A 17199-nucleotide genomic window follows, 5' to 3' on the forward strand; every position below is an offset into this window, starting at 1 on the left:
GGCTCCCTTCTTTGTCAATAAATACTTCAAGGCCGAATGATCTATAAAAACAACAATTTGTGAGCCCAAAATGTATGACCTAAACTTTTCCAGTGCAAAAACTACAGCAACCAAATCTTTTTCAGTTGTAGTGTAATTTTTCTGTGCACTATTCAAAGTTCTTCTTACGTAGCAGATAACAACAGGCTTCTTGTCTTTTCTTTGGCCTAGCATTGCCCCAATAGCACCATCACTAGCATCACACATTATTTCAAATGGCATATGATACCTGCATCCCAAAGTTTAAGTACTTTTTTTGCACAACTTTTTTCATTGGTGGGTTAAGTCTACATTGAGCCTACCTAATTGGTTTACCATATTCTTCAAGAAAAATTTGGTGTGTGCAAACCAAAGGACTAATACCTTTAATATCAGATAAAGTTCATCCAATAGCAGTCCTATGCTCTTTCAAAACTTTAAGTAACATACCGTCATGCTAAAGCTCTAGAAAGGTCTCATCTTCTCTTAGAAAAGCATATTTAAGTCCAGCAGGAAGAGGCTTCAATTCACACTTTGGGTCTTTTTCTCTTGATGATTTTGTCTCATCACTCACAGTTGGTAGCTCCTCATATTTTGGTATCCAACCATTATGTTCTTGTACTTGCACAGAATCCAACAAAGAACAAAGATATTGTATTTCAAAATCTTGTGCAAAATTACAATCCCTATTTACTAAACAAAATTGCAATGGATCAGAAGAAAAATAAGAATTAAAGCAATTTTGAACAATTATCTCGATCATGTAAACTTCTTTGTCGACATCTTCATTGTTTGCAGGTTGCTTGCATATGTTGAATATGTTGAGCTCCAATGTCATGTTCCCAAATGATAGTTGCATAAGTCCATTCCTGCAATTTATATGAGCATTAGATGTAGCAAGAAATGGTCTTCCAAGAATAACAAGAATTTGAGAATCAGAATGCACAACTGGTTCAGTATCCAAAACTATAAAATCAACTGGAAAATAAAATTTGCCTACATGAACCAGCACATCTTCCACCATACCTCTTGGGATTTTGACTAAACAGTCAGCCAATTGCAATATTATTGAGGTGGGTTTTAATTCACCAAGACCCAATTGCTTATAAAATGAGCAAGGCAACAAATTAACACTAGCACCCAAATCCAATAAAGTTTGTTCAATGCTAAAATTCTCAATAATACAAGAAATTGTGGGACAACCTGAATCTTTGTACTTGGGTGAAGTATTAGTTTGAAGAATTGCACTTACATTTTCAGTTAAAAATGCGGTCTTATCAACATTGTGCTTTCTTTTCAGTAAATAGCTTATTTTCATAAAAACACCATATATTACCTTGTAAGTTATAGTGTAAAACGCCTATATAACTGAGACGCAATATCTTACTCGTTATTTATTGAGTGAGAAGTCTATTTTTCTAAAAACATCATATCTTACCAGTAAGTTATAGTGTAAAATGCATATATGTCTGAGAACGTAACATCTTACTCGTAATTTATTGAGTGAATAGCCTATTTTTCTCAAAACGCCATATCTTATCGGTAAGTTATAGTGTAAAGTGCCTATATATCTGAGAACGCAACATCTTACCCATAATTTACTAAGTAAATAGCCTATTTTTCTAAAAACACCAAATCTTACCGATAAGTTATAGTGTAAACTGCCTTTACATCTGAGAACGCAACATCTTACCCATAATTTATGGAGTGAATTGCATATTTTTCTGAAAACACCATATCTTACAGAAAAGTTAGTGTAAAATACCTATATATCCGAGAACACAACATCTTACATGTAATTTATTGTGTGAATTTCGTATTTTTATAAATAAAAAAAACCCCATATCTTACTCGGTAAGTTATAGTGTAAAGTGCCTATATATATCTGAGAACGCAACATCTTACCCGTAATTTATTGAGTAAATAGTTTATTTTAAAAAAAACACCATATCTTACCAGTAAGTTATAGTGTAAAGTGTCGATATATCTGAGAATGCAACATCTTAACCGTAACTTATTTAGTAAATAGCCTATTTTTCTAAAAACACCATACCTTACTGGTAAGTTATTGTGTAAAATATATATATATATATGAGAACGCAACATCTTTCCGGTAATTTATTGAGTAAATAGCTTATTTTTCTAAAAACACCATATCTTAATGGTAAGTTATAGTGTAAAATGCCTCTATATCTGATAACGCAACATCTTACCCTTAATTTATTGAGTAAATAACTTATTTTTCTAAAAGGACCATATCTTACCGGTAAGTTATAGTGTAAAACACCTATATAACTGAGAACGCAATATCTTACTCGCAATTTATTGAGTGAGAAGTCTATTTTTCTAAAAACACCAATCTTACTAGTAAGTTATAGTATAAAATGCATATATGTATGAGAATGCAAGATCTTACTCGTAATTTATTAAGTGAATAGCCTATTTTTCTCAAAACGTCATATTTTATCGGTAAGTTATAGTGTAAAGTGCCTATATATCTGAGAACGCAACATCTTACCCGTAATTTACTAAGTAAATAGCCTATTTTTCTAAAAACAGCATATCTTACCGATAAGTTATCGTGTAAAACGAAACATCTTACCCGTAATTTATGGTGTAAATTGCATATTTTTCTGAAAACACCATATGTTACCGAAAAGTTAGTGTAAAATACTTATATATCCGAGAACACAACGTCTTACCCGTAATTTATTGTGTGAATTTCTTATTCATATCTTACTCAGTAAGTTATAGTGTAAAGTGCCTATATATCTGGAGAGGCTTTCGAACCTGTAGAGAAGGAAACAAATGTCTCGAAAAGAGACAAAGAGAAGAGCAAAGATGGAGAAGAAAAGGTGAGATTTTTCTTTAGCACAAAACTGATTCATTTTGCAATATACTTCTTCTAACTTGTCTTCTGTCCACCTGTAGGAGGAAATTCCTGCTGAAGTAATAGCAGAAAGCATTGAGTTGGCCAAGAAACAACAAGAGGCTCAAAGGACAGAGCCTACAAGCTTAGAATTGGCCGTGTTTGATGAGGTGGAGGTAGAACACTCTACTGCCGTCCCTTAACCTGAGGTATTTTTACCTTTCCAATCCTACCTTCGTTTCTATAATTCTGTCTTGACAGGACCCGACCCAATTTCCACTTTGAAATTCGAGCCAAGTCCTGTGTGTGTCCGACACCTGGCGAATGTCGGGCACAAATGTCCTTTTTACTCTTCTTACTTCAATTTCTCTTTAAAATTACCTTAGACTTCTGCCGAAAATTCGGCAGAGTCTCCCCTGTATTTTGACCAATCCAAAACTTTTCACCTGTTAAACATTCAACTAATCCACACCAACTGCCAGAATATTTCAAATAACAAAATCTCAACTCCGGTTTTTCAGTTTCCAATAGATATCAGAGCATTTTCTAAATTTCAAGGTTTCAGGGATTATCTACTAAACTCTACCTGACTTTGAAGCGCGGAGGCTATGAGTGGCCCGGTGGTGGATCCCGCGTACTTTTACGGCCTGGGGGCGAAAAACAGGTTGAAAATGTGAGTGGACAAAAATAATGTTTTTCAAAACAATTTTCATAAACATAATATCCCCCTTTGTAAAAAAAGAAATTTAGCTAAATAAAACTGAATACGTACTCTCTTCATCAAGCATATTCAACTCAAGGCATTCTATATCAGTCATATTCAAGCTCGAAAGTTTCATACAAAATTACTGAAATCAAGGTTTGCATGAACATGCTAAAATCAAACGTGTATAAAAATTCTGTACTCAAACCTTGCATAACTGAACAATTATAAAGGTATCTGTGCCTGAAAAATCAGAAAAGCGGATATAAAATAACTGAACATCATAATTGAATAAAAGAAACTCAAAATCCTTTGAAAATACCACCAATTTGTACCCCTGTCATTTCCGTCAATTCCCTGGCAGGTCTCGGGCGTCACACAGGCTACCCGAGCCGCAAACTGGCGAAATCAGGGGACTATGATCAGCCTGTCCCGCCGGCAGATTCCTCGATGACACCAAGTCAGCCCGAGTCGCTCTGGCAGGATGCAGGGGACCGTAGTCAGCCTGATCCGCAATCCTGGCAAGTCTCGGGGACACAGAGTCAGCCGAGCTGCAATCCTGGCAGGTCTCGGGACACCAAGTCTGTCGAGCCGCAAATCCTGGCACTCACGGTCCAAGCGTCCCCGAAACTCGTGAGGCAAAGTCAAGTGCACTGACATAAACTGAAATCGGACTGGATGTCCGTAGACATCGGTCCAACTCTGGGTAATCACCAAAGAAAATGGGTACGAGGTGGTTTTAAAATAAATTCCTTTAAAAAAGAACTATCTGAACAATAACTGTAAAACTTAAGTCGTGCTGCGGTCTCAACTGATTCGAAATTCAAACTCTGTTTCTCTAACTGGTAAATAAGCAGCACCGACTTATAGAACTATTACTGTAATAATCGTGTTCGGAACCATAATAAAACTTACTCAAGATTAAATAAGGAAATTCATTCGAATAAACTTATTTATAAAAACTCTCTTATATAAAATCAAAATAAAATCACTTATAAACTTATTTATATACAATCACATCAAATCATTCATGAAATCTGATTTATGAAAGAATGTCCACTCACAGATGGTCCGAGCTACTTCGATCCCTCGAAGGTCTCTTTTACAATTCTGTCGGGCTCCTGGTGCCTGATTACCCCGAAAGATTAAATTAATAAACTGCTGAATAAAACGAATTTCAATTAAACACCCTGCCCCCGGCTCCTAAAAATACGCGCATCTCACTCCAATTACTCCTATGCCCACATTAGCCTTTTCAGACACATGGACCAGTTTTAAAAAGTCCGATGCTCAGCTAAGCGATACCCTGCCCGATCGGCCGACCCGGGACCCCATGGGTCCACGATCTCTGATGGCCAATCTGGGGTTCCCTGAAGGTTTCTCATACAGCAGGAACCATGTTCTGCGAATTTGGTCTGAATCGGACGGTCGGATTGGCCAAAATCGCGTTATCGCTTAAAACCCTAACCCTAGCCCTAGGGTTCACGATTCCAGAGTATCCGGGACTCCGATTCGTAATCCGTCGAATCCTACGTGATCCTGAAATCACGTAGACCGACATATCCAAAATTTAGCGCGATCCAACTATTACACGACACTGCACCCACGGATCGCGCGATATGGAAAATCCGTCCGGGGCTCAAACGGACTCCGAATTGAGATCCGCGAAATCCCACGCGCTCGTGACAACACGAGGACCTCAAAACTGGCCAGAGCCATGCCACCACCCTGGCACACGAGCCGCCACACGCGCAGGGCAGATCGGGTGTCCAAAGCGATTCGGGTGCGCCGAAAAATCGTGGAACCGAGACTCCAAACTCCTAACCTAGGTAAAACACCCTATTTGGAGTCACTTTTGTTCTTGGACCACCCCTAAAAAGTGACCAGAAATAGTAGTTTCGAAGGGCCGAAGTTTCGGCCAAACTTCAAGTCGAAAATTGAACCCCTTAACGCTAAAATCGATCGAAGCCCATATACCCATCAGCTAGAGCACGAAAAATAGGTCAAAAACCATACCTTACTCGATCGATTTGGTGGAGAAACGAGGGAGAATTTTGAGCTCGAAGTTCGGGTGGCATTCGGACGAACCGTCGGCTTCCATGGTGGATTCCGGCGATACCGACCACGGCAGCGGCGGCGCTGGCTCGGGGATGGTTCTCCGTCGAGTGGTGCTTCATTTGGGACCGGTCTCGGAGATCGGCCCCAAGTGTGGTGGCCGGGGGAATGGTTGGAAGGCGCGGAGGTCGCGGGAGGGTTGTTGCGGGAGGAGAGAGAAAGGGCTGACGGGGGAGAAGAGAGAGAGAGCTATAAAAATCTGACTTTTTGACCAAATTACCGTTTTGCCCTTCGCGGTTTTTAGACCATATCTCCTTCGTTACGGCTCCAATTCAGGTCTACTCCGTGTCTACAAACTCCTTTCGCCGCGCTCTACGCAATGGCGTAAGCGAAATTCCCAAATTCTTTCTCGATCAAAAAGTCAAATTTTCCCCCATTAAAATATGCGAGGGCAAAGTTGTCTTTTTGCTAAAAGATATTTTCTTTACTTTTTAGATATTTTCTTCCTTTTCTAGATATTTTGTTTTGGGTTCTTACATGTCTAGTCGGGTTTCTTCTAATTAATGCTTCTGTCTTCTCAGGTGGAAGAGAATAAAACTGCTGGGTCATTAGCTATGGTGACTAGCCCTCTCAAACCTATCATTGTGGCTGTAAGTATTATTATGCCTTAGTATTTTCTTTATGTAGTTACTTTTGTGCAGAACTAACATGAAGCTCATTCTTGCAGATCCCTATCCATTTGTTCCAGGCTCTTCAACCAAGGCCTCCTTTGCTGATCTAGAATTGGCAGAGTTTGAAACTATGGATTTAGATGCTCAATTGGACAGACTTGAGAAGCTGGGAGCCACTCCAAGTAAAGCTAAGTCCAGGCAGTGGATGAAGCAGTGGAAAGGATAAGGATCTGGAACTCAACTGAACTGGATCTGGATGAGAACAAAAGAGTTGTTGACCAGTTGATGAAAGATCTAGATCTGCTGCACAGTGAGAACATGGCTTCCAGGCCTATCCTTGAGCGCAACTTGCATCGTACCAGCTTGACATACTCCTATTGCATCACCACCCACTATACTATTTATATATTAAAAAAGAATGCACCAATGCATAGGTGCCATGTGTCAAACAAGTACAGCCGCCCGGCTATACAATTTCTTATTTAAAAAAAAAACCGAGTATAGCAGCAAGGCTATATGATTTGTTTCAAAAAATAAAAAAAAAGGATCTAGTATAGCCGGCCGGCTATACTATGCTGGACCTGTGCGCCATGTGTCAAACCAGTACAGCCGACCGGCTATACTATTTTTGTTTTAAAAATTCAAAAAAAGGAATATAGCCGCATAGCCTTACTATTTTTAAAGGCAATAATTAGGTGAAAACTGAGCGTAGCCGACCGGCTATATATATACATATATTATTTTTATTCGATAATATGTGAGAATTATGTGTATAATATGTGAATTTTGTGTGTCTTATTGAAATTTTGTAAAAAATAGGTGTATTAAACATGAGAAAAGACATGTATAATGCATTGTGACGGCGCTAGAATCTTTATACGGGTAATAACTTTGAAAAAGGAAAAAATGAAAAAGGGACAATAGAAACTCAAGTAATGGCCTAATAGTAATGGATGGGGCTCTTGGGCTATGGAGAAAATTAATTAGGACACCCAAACGATTTCACAAAAGATTTAGTAAATAGAAATTAATTATTTTGTAGACTTTCTATAAATTTTTTTCTATTAAATAACAAATAAAATATCATTACTAATTAAAGTAATTCAAAAAGGATAAGATATTACATAATTGCATATATTGAATTAAATAAGTAGGAAAAAAAAAGAAGTAAAGAACTAATTTTATGTTTTTGAAATTTAAAATAATAATAATAATAATAATAATCTTATCCTTTTTTAAATAATATTTTTAAAATAGTATAGACGGGCGGCTATACTATTTATATATTAAAAAAAGATGCGCCAATGCATAGGTGCCACATGTCAAACCATTACAGCCGACCGGCTATACCATTTTTGTCATAAAAATTCAAAAAAAAGGTATAGCCGCATGGCTAAACCCTTTAAAAAATATATATACTTATATATATTATTTTTATTCAATAATACGTGAGAATTATGTGTATAATACGTGAATTTTGTATGTCTTATTGAAATTTGTAAAAATAGGTGTATTAAACATAAGAAAATACATGTATAATACATTATTAAACGTGAAGGCGCTAGTATCTTTATACGGGTAATACTCTAGAAAAGGAAAAAATGAAAAAAGGACAATAGACACTCGAGTAATGGCTTAATAGTAATAGATAGGGCCCTTGGGCAATGGAGAAAATTAATTACGACACCCAAACGATTTCACAAAAGACTTAGTAAATAGAAATTAGTTATTTTGTGGACTTTCTATAATTTTTTTTGTACTAAATAATAAACAAAATATCATTACTAATTAAAGTAATTCAAAAAGGATAAGATATTACATAATTGCATATATTGAATTAAAGAAGTAGGAAAAAAACAAAAGTAAAGAAACTAAAACCACAAACCTTAACAATGAATTTCCTTATGCTACTTTTCGCTTCACCGCTCCCCGGCAACAGTGCCAAAAACTTGTTGCGTCTACCCAAGTGCAAGTAGTCACACATAGTAATAATCTTGGAAGTCCAAGTATCGAATTCTCAAGGAGCAGGTAGGCAAATATCTACACACAAAGAAATAATCAAGCGAAGCACAATAAAAGTGACAAGCAAAATGGAAAAATAATTTGATTTGATTGTTGTGGAAATTGAGTTTAAAAATGAAATATCAATAATGGAAATACTAAGGCATCAAGGTTCAATTCTTTAAAGAAAATATGTTTCATGCTCTTTGTTAGTGCCGTAACTGACCGAGCAACTAGCCAAACTAGAACATCCACGTGTCATGCTTTGAGAGGTCATCACCTTATCCAAAGAAGCATTACCACAAGTCACAACTCTAAGCAAAGCAAGAGGAGTCCCACATCGGAAAACTACAATAGATGTAGACTTCCCCTCACCTATAAAAGAAGACCACTCTCCACTTAGAAAAGGGTCTTGGATCTAGACCCTTAGGCCTTGGACTCTCGAGTCTGGACCCCATCTCTAGGCTGGGCTTCTCACTTGTTATCTTTATATTTGGGTCTAATCCCCTTGTACAAATGTAAACAAACATTATCATAATGAGAACATCCTTCTCCCTAGACGTAGCCCATCATTCGGGTGAACCACGTATATCTTGTCTTCTATATGTTTATCGCTTGCCCAAATCCTCACACAAATGCTGAAGGTCCTCACCTTCACCCATCATCCACCATTCCACATCTATCTAAGTTGACCTCCCAAAAAGAGCATCAACAATTTGGCGCCATCTGTGGAAATCGACACAAGAAGCCCTTGTCAATTATCCATTCTTTAGTGCCTTTCGGCACCCTTACAATCAACACAAATCCAAGGAACTAACTCAAACCCGCACTTCTACCCATGGCCGGCCATAGGATAGTGCAAGTCGAAACCAACATTGTGGTTGCTGCTCAAATTTCAAGCCTTCTTTGAGGCTTGCTTCTTGTGATTAGGAGGCGAAGAAGGCAGGACAAAGAATGTATTTACTAAAATCCTTTGTTTGATGACGCAAAACTTAACAAAAACAAAAACATGAAAAATGTACTAGAAATCACACATAAACTAAAAACAAAAGCGAAAACAAAAGTTGAGAATGCTTGGGTTATCTCCCAAGAAGGTTTTCTTTATAGTCATGAGCTAGACTTTTCGAATGCCTATGGTGGTGCGGAAGTAGCAAAGAATGCTACTTCTTCCATGTACTGCTTGGGTTGTTGTCCGTACTCCTTGCGAACAATAGCCTTGTCAAGTAATATCTTGGTGTGATCCTTGGCAAGGAGATGCCAAAAGAGTCGGCTCATCTTGGAGACGCTTTTGATAAAACATTGATAAATTCTGGCACGTCCAAGCATGCGTTTCATGACTAGAGGGGGTGACGACTTGGCTTTCAAGACATCCGTAGAGGTGTTTTGCCAAGTAATTGACATGTACAATTGGGTCAAGAAGATCTATGCGGTCGCACTCTTCCAAGTCCCTCGGTTTTTAACAGCCTCGAACACCTTAAACTCAATGGATTCGCCCTGAACTCTCAAAGTTAAAGTTCCTTGTTGTACATCTTTCAATGTACCAGCAACACGAAGGAAGGGCCGACCTAGCAAGAGTGGGATGTCGTGGTCTTCCTCCATATCAAGAATAAAGAAATCAGCAGGAAACACAAATTGCTTCAGTCTGATCAACACGTCTTCAATGATTCCTTTAGGATATGTGACTGATCTATCCGCAAAGTCAAGGTACCAAATTTCGTATTTTGTAATATGCATGACTTGACAACAAAGTCAACAGATACGCGTCCCTTTTGAAAAAAGAAGTTCATAAGAAAACGGCCACAAAGGGGACATACTAGTTATGCAGAAGCTGAAAAACACGGCACACCAATGATGTCGAGGCATAGGTCAGTTAAGCCGAAGTTAACATAGACAAGCACTTCATGTGCAAGGAGCTTGTTAAGGCTGACAACAGTAAAACGAAGCTTCTAGACAACAAGTTCAAGGCCCGAGAGACCAAAAACTTACACCTTCGAGTTGACTAGAGCTAAAGGAATTTTTGACTTACTGTTGGCTAAAAAGAACATCACTCTATCATTCCGCCACAAAATCCCTAAGGACCAAGAGCTCAAAGGAAATACATTCTGTAAGTATCACAGTTTTTGGTCTCATAGTACTAATAACTGTATTTTCATGTGTGACGACATACAGAATTGATAGACGAAAAAAAACTTCAATTCACAGAGAAACCGGCTATGAAAGTAGATGACGCGCAATTCCCTCCACCTGTTATCAACATGGTCGAAGCTTATTTCCAGCCCGAAGAGGCTCGACAAAGAAGAGCTTTATGGCCTGAGGTCAGATCCTCAGGCGCCGAGAAAGGGGTAAGCATGCAAGAAAGTCTAAATCCAAAAAGCAAAGGAAAAGAAAAAGATAAGGAGCTCAAGCTTGAACCCGTGATCTGTGACCGATGCAAAAATTAGCCAGTCGAGCTCAAGAGAACAAAAGAGAAAAACAGCGAGCCTACCAGCTTGGCTGACCACAGATCTATAGATTGGCCAAATCAATGGACCACATCCAGTGTTGTTTTCGATCGACTGGGGAACGACTGTTGGAATATTGGGCTGAGGACTCTTTACTGCTGAACTCGCCGATTAATTTGATCGAATTTCAACACGAGTCAGACGACGACGATGTATTAACCATCGACGACCTAGATCCTGCACCTACTGAGATGGAAGATGGCCATCCCGAGGTCTAAGATCCTTTGTTAGAAATCAATGTAGGAACTTAGGGCTAACCACGACCTCTTTTTGTTAGTAATCTTTTGAACCTAAAGCTGAGTGTCGAAATTATCGACCTCCTCTACGAATGTAAAGATTGTTTTGCTTGGGACTGTCATAAGATGCTTGGATTACCCAATGGTTTAGTAGAACACAAAGTGAAAATCAAAGACAGGTTCAAACCTTTCCAACAACCACCACCTGCGATTTTCTGCCAAGGTACAATTTAAAGTTAGAGAAGAAATTTAAAATCTTCTCAAAGCCGGCTTTATCCACACCGCCTGATACGTTGAGTGGCTGGCCAACCTTGTGCCAGTGTTGAAAAATACTGGAGCTCTAATGGATTGCCCAGATTATAGACATTTAAATCTTGAAACCCCCAAGGACAAGTACCCTATCCATTACAATTATGCCATTACTCGAGAATCTATGGTCCTTTTTCGATATTTAACTTTTCCAATGTTATTACCCGCATAAAGATTTTAGCACTATTACGCTTAATATAGTATTATACACGTACACACGTTTTCTCATCTTTAATACACGTGTTGCTTATTTGGCATGGCACGTGTGCAAGCGCATACGACGAACTCTTGTGTACCCGAGTTGGGTTTCTTCCGAAGTTAGGTGTCCTATTGGGCTAGAAATATATTTGGGCCCAGCCTTGGATTTTTTGGGCTTCAACAATGGTCATGATGAGCCCTAATATGGTTTTCGTGAGCCTTAGTACAGTTCTGATAAGCCTTAGTCCGATTCTACTAAACCTCAGTATGGTTCTTGTAAGCCTTAATGTGGTTCCAGTTAGTCATAATATGATTCTAGTAAGCCATAATATGGTTCTGGTGTGCGTTAATATGTTTTTGGTTAGCTTTTATACGATTCTAGCAAGCCTTAGTATGGTTCTAATACACCTCATATGGTTTAGATAATTCATAATATAAATTTGATAAGCCATGTTATTGTTCTGGTAAGCCATAATATAGTTCCAGTAAGTCACAAAATGGTTCTAGTGAGCTTTAATATCGTTTTGGTGAGCCTTAATATGGTTCTAACAAAGCCATAAAATGATTCTAGTGAGTTTTAAAATCGTTTTTGACAGAACCCGACCCAAATCCCACTTTGAAATTCACGTCAAACCCCGTACGTGTCTAACACCTGATAGGTGTCGGTCACAAATAACCAAAATACCATTCTTACCCTATTCCAAAAACTGCTTTAGGGTATGGCTTCTATGGAAAACTGACAGAGTCTCCCCTGAAAAAGACCAAAAACCCAGAATTTTACCTGCATAGCAAACTCAAATAATTTCCCAAGTGTTCAACAAATTCAACATTACAAAACTGATCATAACAAACCAATCATAAACTTGCGGCTGCACCTAGGTTAGCCTAGGTTGCCTACGTACCCTTATTGAGGGATCAAGCCACACGTAGTTCTTTATACAAGAAACAAATTCCAACGCATATGTAAGCACATGAACTAAATATTCCTTCACACTTTCCTAAAACCAAAAGCTTCAAACTCTAATCAATTCGCTGAAACAAACTCATCTTGTAAGAAAGTAGTTGTGAATTGTATAAAATCCTTAAAACTTAGAAAACTCTCAATCATTGTCTCATAAATCTGAAAACATGTATTAAAACCTTCACCAATAAGTACCAAGATAAAATCGTCAATTTCAGTTTAAAACATCTTTAAACTCAAATACTCTCCACCTAGGAGTACCCCCATCATAATCCGTCAATTCCAATAATGTTCCGTCAAAAAAAGTACCATATATGTTACATCATCGCAGAACTCGGGGGACACGTGGTCAGCCCGAGAACGCATATCTTCGCAGAACTAGGGGGACACCTAGTCAACCCGAGAACACATATCCTCGCAAAATTGAGTGATCAACCTGGAAAGCATATCCATCAATTCCCCTCGCAGGACTTAGGAAGATATAATCAACCTGAATGCAAATCCTCACACTACACAGTTCAGGCGTCCTCGAGACTCGTGAGGTGTTGTGATAAATGACCAGATTATTCCGAAGGCAACTGCCCCTGGGGAGGGTGGGTACTCCTACGGTGGGTTTGAAAACCATTTTCCGAAACTTAGCATAAAATTCCTCTTTTTCTACAAATCCACTTTCATAAATCCATTTCCAAATCCTTTCTCAACTTTCCAAAAATCAGTTCTTAAATAAATAACCAAAAATCTCTTTTTTAAAACGAGGTCAATCCCAACATTCCTTAATTTGAATTTGACCATGCAAAATCTCTCAAAACTATTCTCAAACTACATTCAAATACGTACAATACACTATTGAGAAAACTAGTGTTCATAATTCATCAATTTCAAGCCGTTGAGCATATATTTAAATATAGACATATAATCAGGCATTTAATGAATTTCTTATTCATTTCAAAACCCAGTTATCTAAGTCATTCCCAACTCCACACAATTAAACATAATATAACATGCTTGGAAGGTAAAAGCGATTGTATAATAATTCATAAGCATTCAATGAAACTCTCATAACATAATACCATTTTAAAACATACCTTCAATTACAATTAGAACTACTAAATAGCCTCAACCGAGTCGACATAGACCACTATCTAAGTCAACTGGGCTCGTAGGGCCTACATCCTCAATTTGTTATATGATAATTCCTATTGGTCCATAACCATAAGTTGAACTCATCCAAGAAGCCTTATCACGATCCAACGATCGGTTTGGCCTCGATCATGGAATTTGACCAATTCGGTCTACAAGGCCAACAACCTCCGATTTCCAATCCAAACATTCTGAGAGCTGGGTCTCAATCAAGCGGTCGGATCCCTGTAGATCGCACGATCGTACAGTGATCGGTTTACTTAACCCTAGAATCATTGATTCGGTGTATCTGGGACTCCGATTCTCGGTCAACCAGTTCCTACACAATCCTAGAGGTACGAGGAACAAAATATTTGAAATTGGGACCGATCGAATGGTCCAAACCTATCGAAACCGGGTATCGCATAATAAGTGCAATATCCTTTCGACTGTCAAACTATAACTAGCCCAATGGGTTGCCACACAATGGCCCATGCAATACATCTTCCACCATACCTCTTGGGATTTTGACTGAACGGTCAGCCAATTGCAATGTTGTTGAGGTGGGTTTTAATTCACGAAGACCCAATTGCTTATAAACCGAGTAAGGTAACAAATTAAACACTAGCACCCAACTCCAATAAAGCTTGTTCAGTGCTAAAATTCTCAATAACACAAGAAATTATTTGACAACCTGGATCTTTGTACTTGGGTGGAGTATTAGTTTGAAGAATTGCACTTACATTTTCAATTAAAAATGCGGTCTTATCAACATTGTGCTTTCTTTTAATAGTGCATTAATCCTTCAAAAATTTTGAATATGAAGGAATTTGTTTTATAGCATCCAAAAGAGGTATATTGATTTTCACTTCTTTAAAAAACTCCAAAATTTCAGGATTTTGATTTTTCTTTACAGCCTTAAGTGCTTGTAGGAATGGAGCATGAAAAAGGCACTCAACAATTTCAGAATCATTATTTTCTTTTTCATTATTTTTGGATTTTTCTGAATTCTTTTTATTTTCAACTGTTACTAAATCATCTTTCCCAATTATTTTTCCACTGCCAAGAGTAGTGACGGCCTTCACATATTAATGCTTATTTTCATTCAAAGAAGAAGAAGAAGGGGTAGTTACCTCTAACTGTGCAAGTGGATTAGGTTGGACCTAAGAAGGAAATTTACCCTTTTCTTGAATTGACAGTGAAGAAGTGAGTTTGGAAAGAGTGCTCTTAATCTCACCAATGTCTTGTGCATTCTTTTGATTTGTGGCAGTTTGGCTTTGTATGAATTGCTTCATAACATCTTCCAAATTTGATGACGATGATTGTCCTTCCACCTGTGGAGAAAAATAAAAAGAATTAGATTTTTGTTGTGGCACATTATTATTAGTATTATTTCTCCAACTGAAATTTGGGTGGTTTCTCCATCCTGGATTATAAGTTTCAGAAAAAAGTGGATGGTTTTTTAAATTGATTCACAAAGTTTGCTTGATCATGAAACATTTCTCTGAAAGCTGGAAGTGTTGGACACTCTTTTGTTACATGTCCCATGACCCAGCAAACTTCACAAATCTCAAAAATTTCTTGACTTGCAATTGAATTAACTTTTAGGGGCAATTTGATTTTAGGGTTTCAACTTCTCTAGCCATTGTTGCCAGTTGAGCTTTGAGACTATCTTCCTCCTTAAGGTGATAAATACCGCCGCTAGAAGGATTAATAGAAGATTTTGCCTTGGGAATTAGGCTCAAATGTGTTGGGAGTGCTCCAAATCTGAGATTTCTCTGCAATTTCATCAAGAAAATCAAAAGCATCTTCAGGATCTTTATACATAAAATTTCCATTGCACATCATCTCAATAAATTGTCGATCTTTAGGTGTTAAGCCATCATAAAAATGACTTACCATCCTCCATCTTTCAAAACCATGGTGAGGACATAACATTAACAAATCTTTAAATCTTTCCCAAGCTTGAGGTAAAGACTCAGTATCTTTTTGAGAAAATGTGGTCATCTGTCTTCTCAAAGAATTTGTATTTTGAATTGGGAAAAATTTCTTGAAAAATTCTGTTTGCGTTTCCAGTTAGAGAAGAAATTTAAAATCTTCTCAAAGCCGGCTCTATCCACACCACCCGATACGTTGAGTGGCTGGCCAACCTTGTGCCAGTGTTGAAAAATACTGGAGCTCTAATGGTTTGCCCGGATTACAGACATTTAAATCTTGAAACCCCCAAGGACAAGTACCCTATCCATTATAATTATGCCATTACTCGAGAATCTATGGTCCTTTTTCGATTTTTAACTTTTCCAAAGTTATTACCCGCATAAAGATTTTAGCACTATTACGTTTAATATAGTATTATACATGTACACACGTATTTCTCATCTTTAATACACGTGTTGCTTATTTACTTGGCATGGCACGTGTGCAAGCGCATACAACGAACTCTTGCGTACCCAAGTTGGGTTTCTTCCCAAGTAAGGTGTTGTACCGGGCTAGAAATATATTTGGGCCTAGCCTTTTATTTTTTGGGCCTCAACAATGGTCATGATGAGCCCTAATATGCCTGTGGAGAGCCTTAGTACAGTTCTGATAAGCCTTAGTCCGATTCTACTAAACCTCAGTATGGTTCTTGTAAGCCTTAATATGGTTCTAGTTAGTCATAATATGATTCTCGTAAGCCATAATATGGTTTTGGTGTGCGTTAATATGTTTTTGGTTAGCTATTATACGATTCTAGTAAGCCTTAGTATGGTTCTAGTACACCTCATATGGTTTAGATAATTCAAAATATAAATTTGATAAGCCATGTTATTGTTCTGGTAATCCATAATATGGTTATAGTAAGTCACAAAATGGTTCTAGTGAGCTTTAATATCGTTGTGGTGAGCCTTAATATGGTTCTAATGAAGCCATAAAATGATTCTAGTGAGTTTTAATATCGTTTTTGATAGAACCCGACCCAAATTCCACTTTGAAATTCGTGTCGAACCCGGTACGTGTCCAACACCTGACAGGTATCGGGCACAAATAACCAAAATACCATTCTTACCCTAATCCAAAAACTGCTTCAGGGTATGGCTTCTACCGGAATACTGAAAGGGTCTCCCTTGAAAGAGACCAAAAACCTAGAATTACATGCACAGCAAACTCAAATAATTTCCCAACCGTTCAACAAATTCAACTTTACAAAATTGATCATAACAAACCAATCATAAACTTGCTGCTGCACCTAGGTTAGCCTAGGTTGCCTAAGTACCCTTACTGAGGGATCAAGCCACATGTAATTCTTTATATAAGAAACAAAGTTCAACCCATATGTAAGCACATGAACTAAATATTCCTTCACACTTTCCTAAAACCAAAAGCTTCAAACTCTAATCAATTCGCTGAAACAAACTCATCTCTTAAGAAAGTAGTTGTGAATTGTATAAAATCCTTAAAACTTAGAAAACTCTCAATCATTGTCTCATAAATCTGAAAACATGTATTAAAACCTTAACCAATAAGTACCAAGATAAAATCATCAATTTCAGTTTAAAACATCTTAAAACTCAAATACTC

General features: G+C 37.7%; 1 non-coding gene and 1 pseudogene across 1 annotated transcript; one reads left to right on the plus strand and one right to left on the minus strand.

Annotated features, from left to right (window-relative positions):
• Positions 1 to 475: 475 nt before the first annotated feature.
• On the minus strand, positions 476 to 15648 carry LOC117612838 (annotated as a pseudogene).
• On the plus strand, positions 15557 to 15665 carry LOC117612839. The gene has a single exon (XR_004583578.1). It is a non-coding gene; the product is annotated as a small nucleolar RNA R71 (small nucleolar RNA).
• Positions 15666 to 17199: the final 1534 nt, after the last annotated feature.

Source organism: Prunus dulcis, unplaced genomic scaffold (assembly GCF_902201215.1).
Source record: "Prunus dulcis unplaced genomic scaffold, ALMONDv2, whole genome shotgun sequence".
NCBI lineage: Eukaryota > Viridiplantae > Streptophyta > Magnoliopsida > Rosales > Rosaceae > Prunus > Prunus dulcis.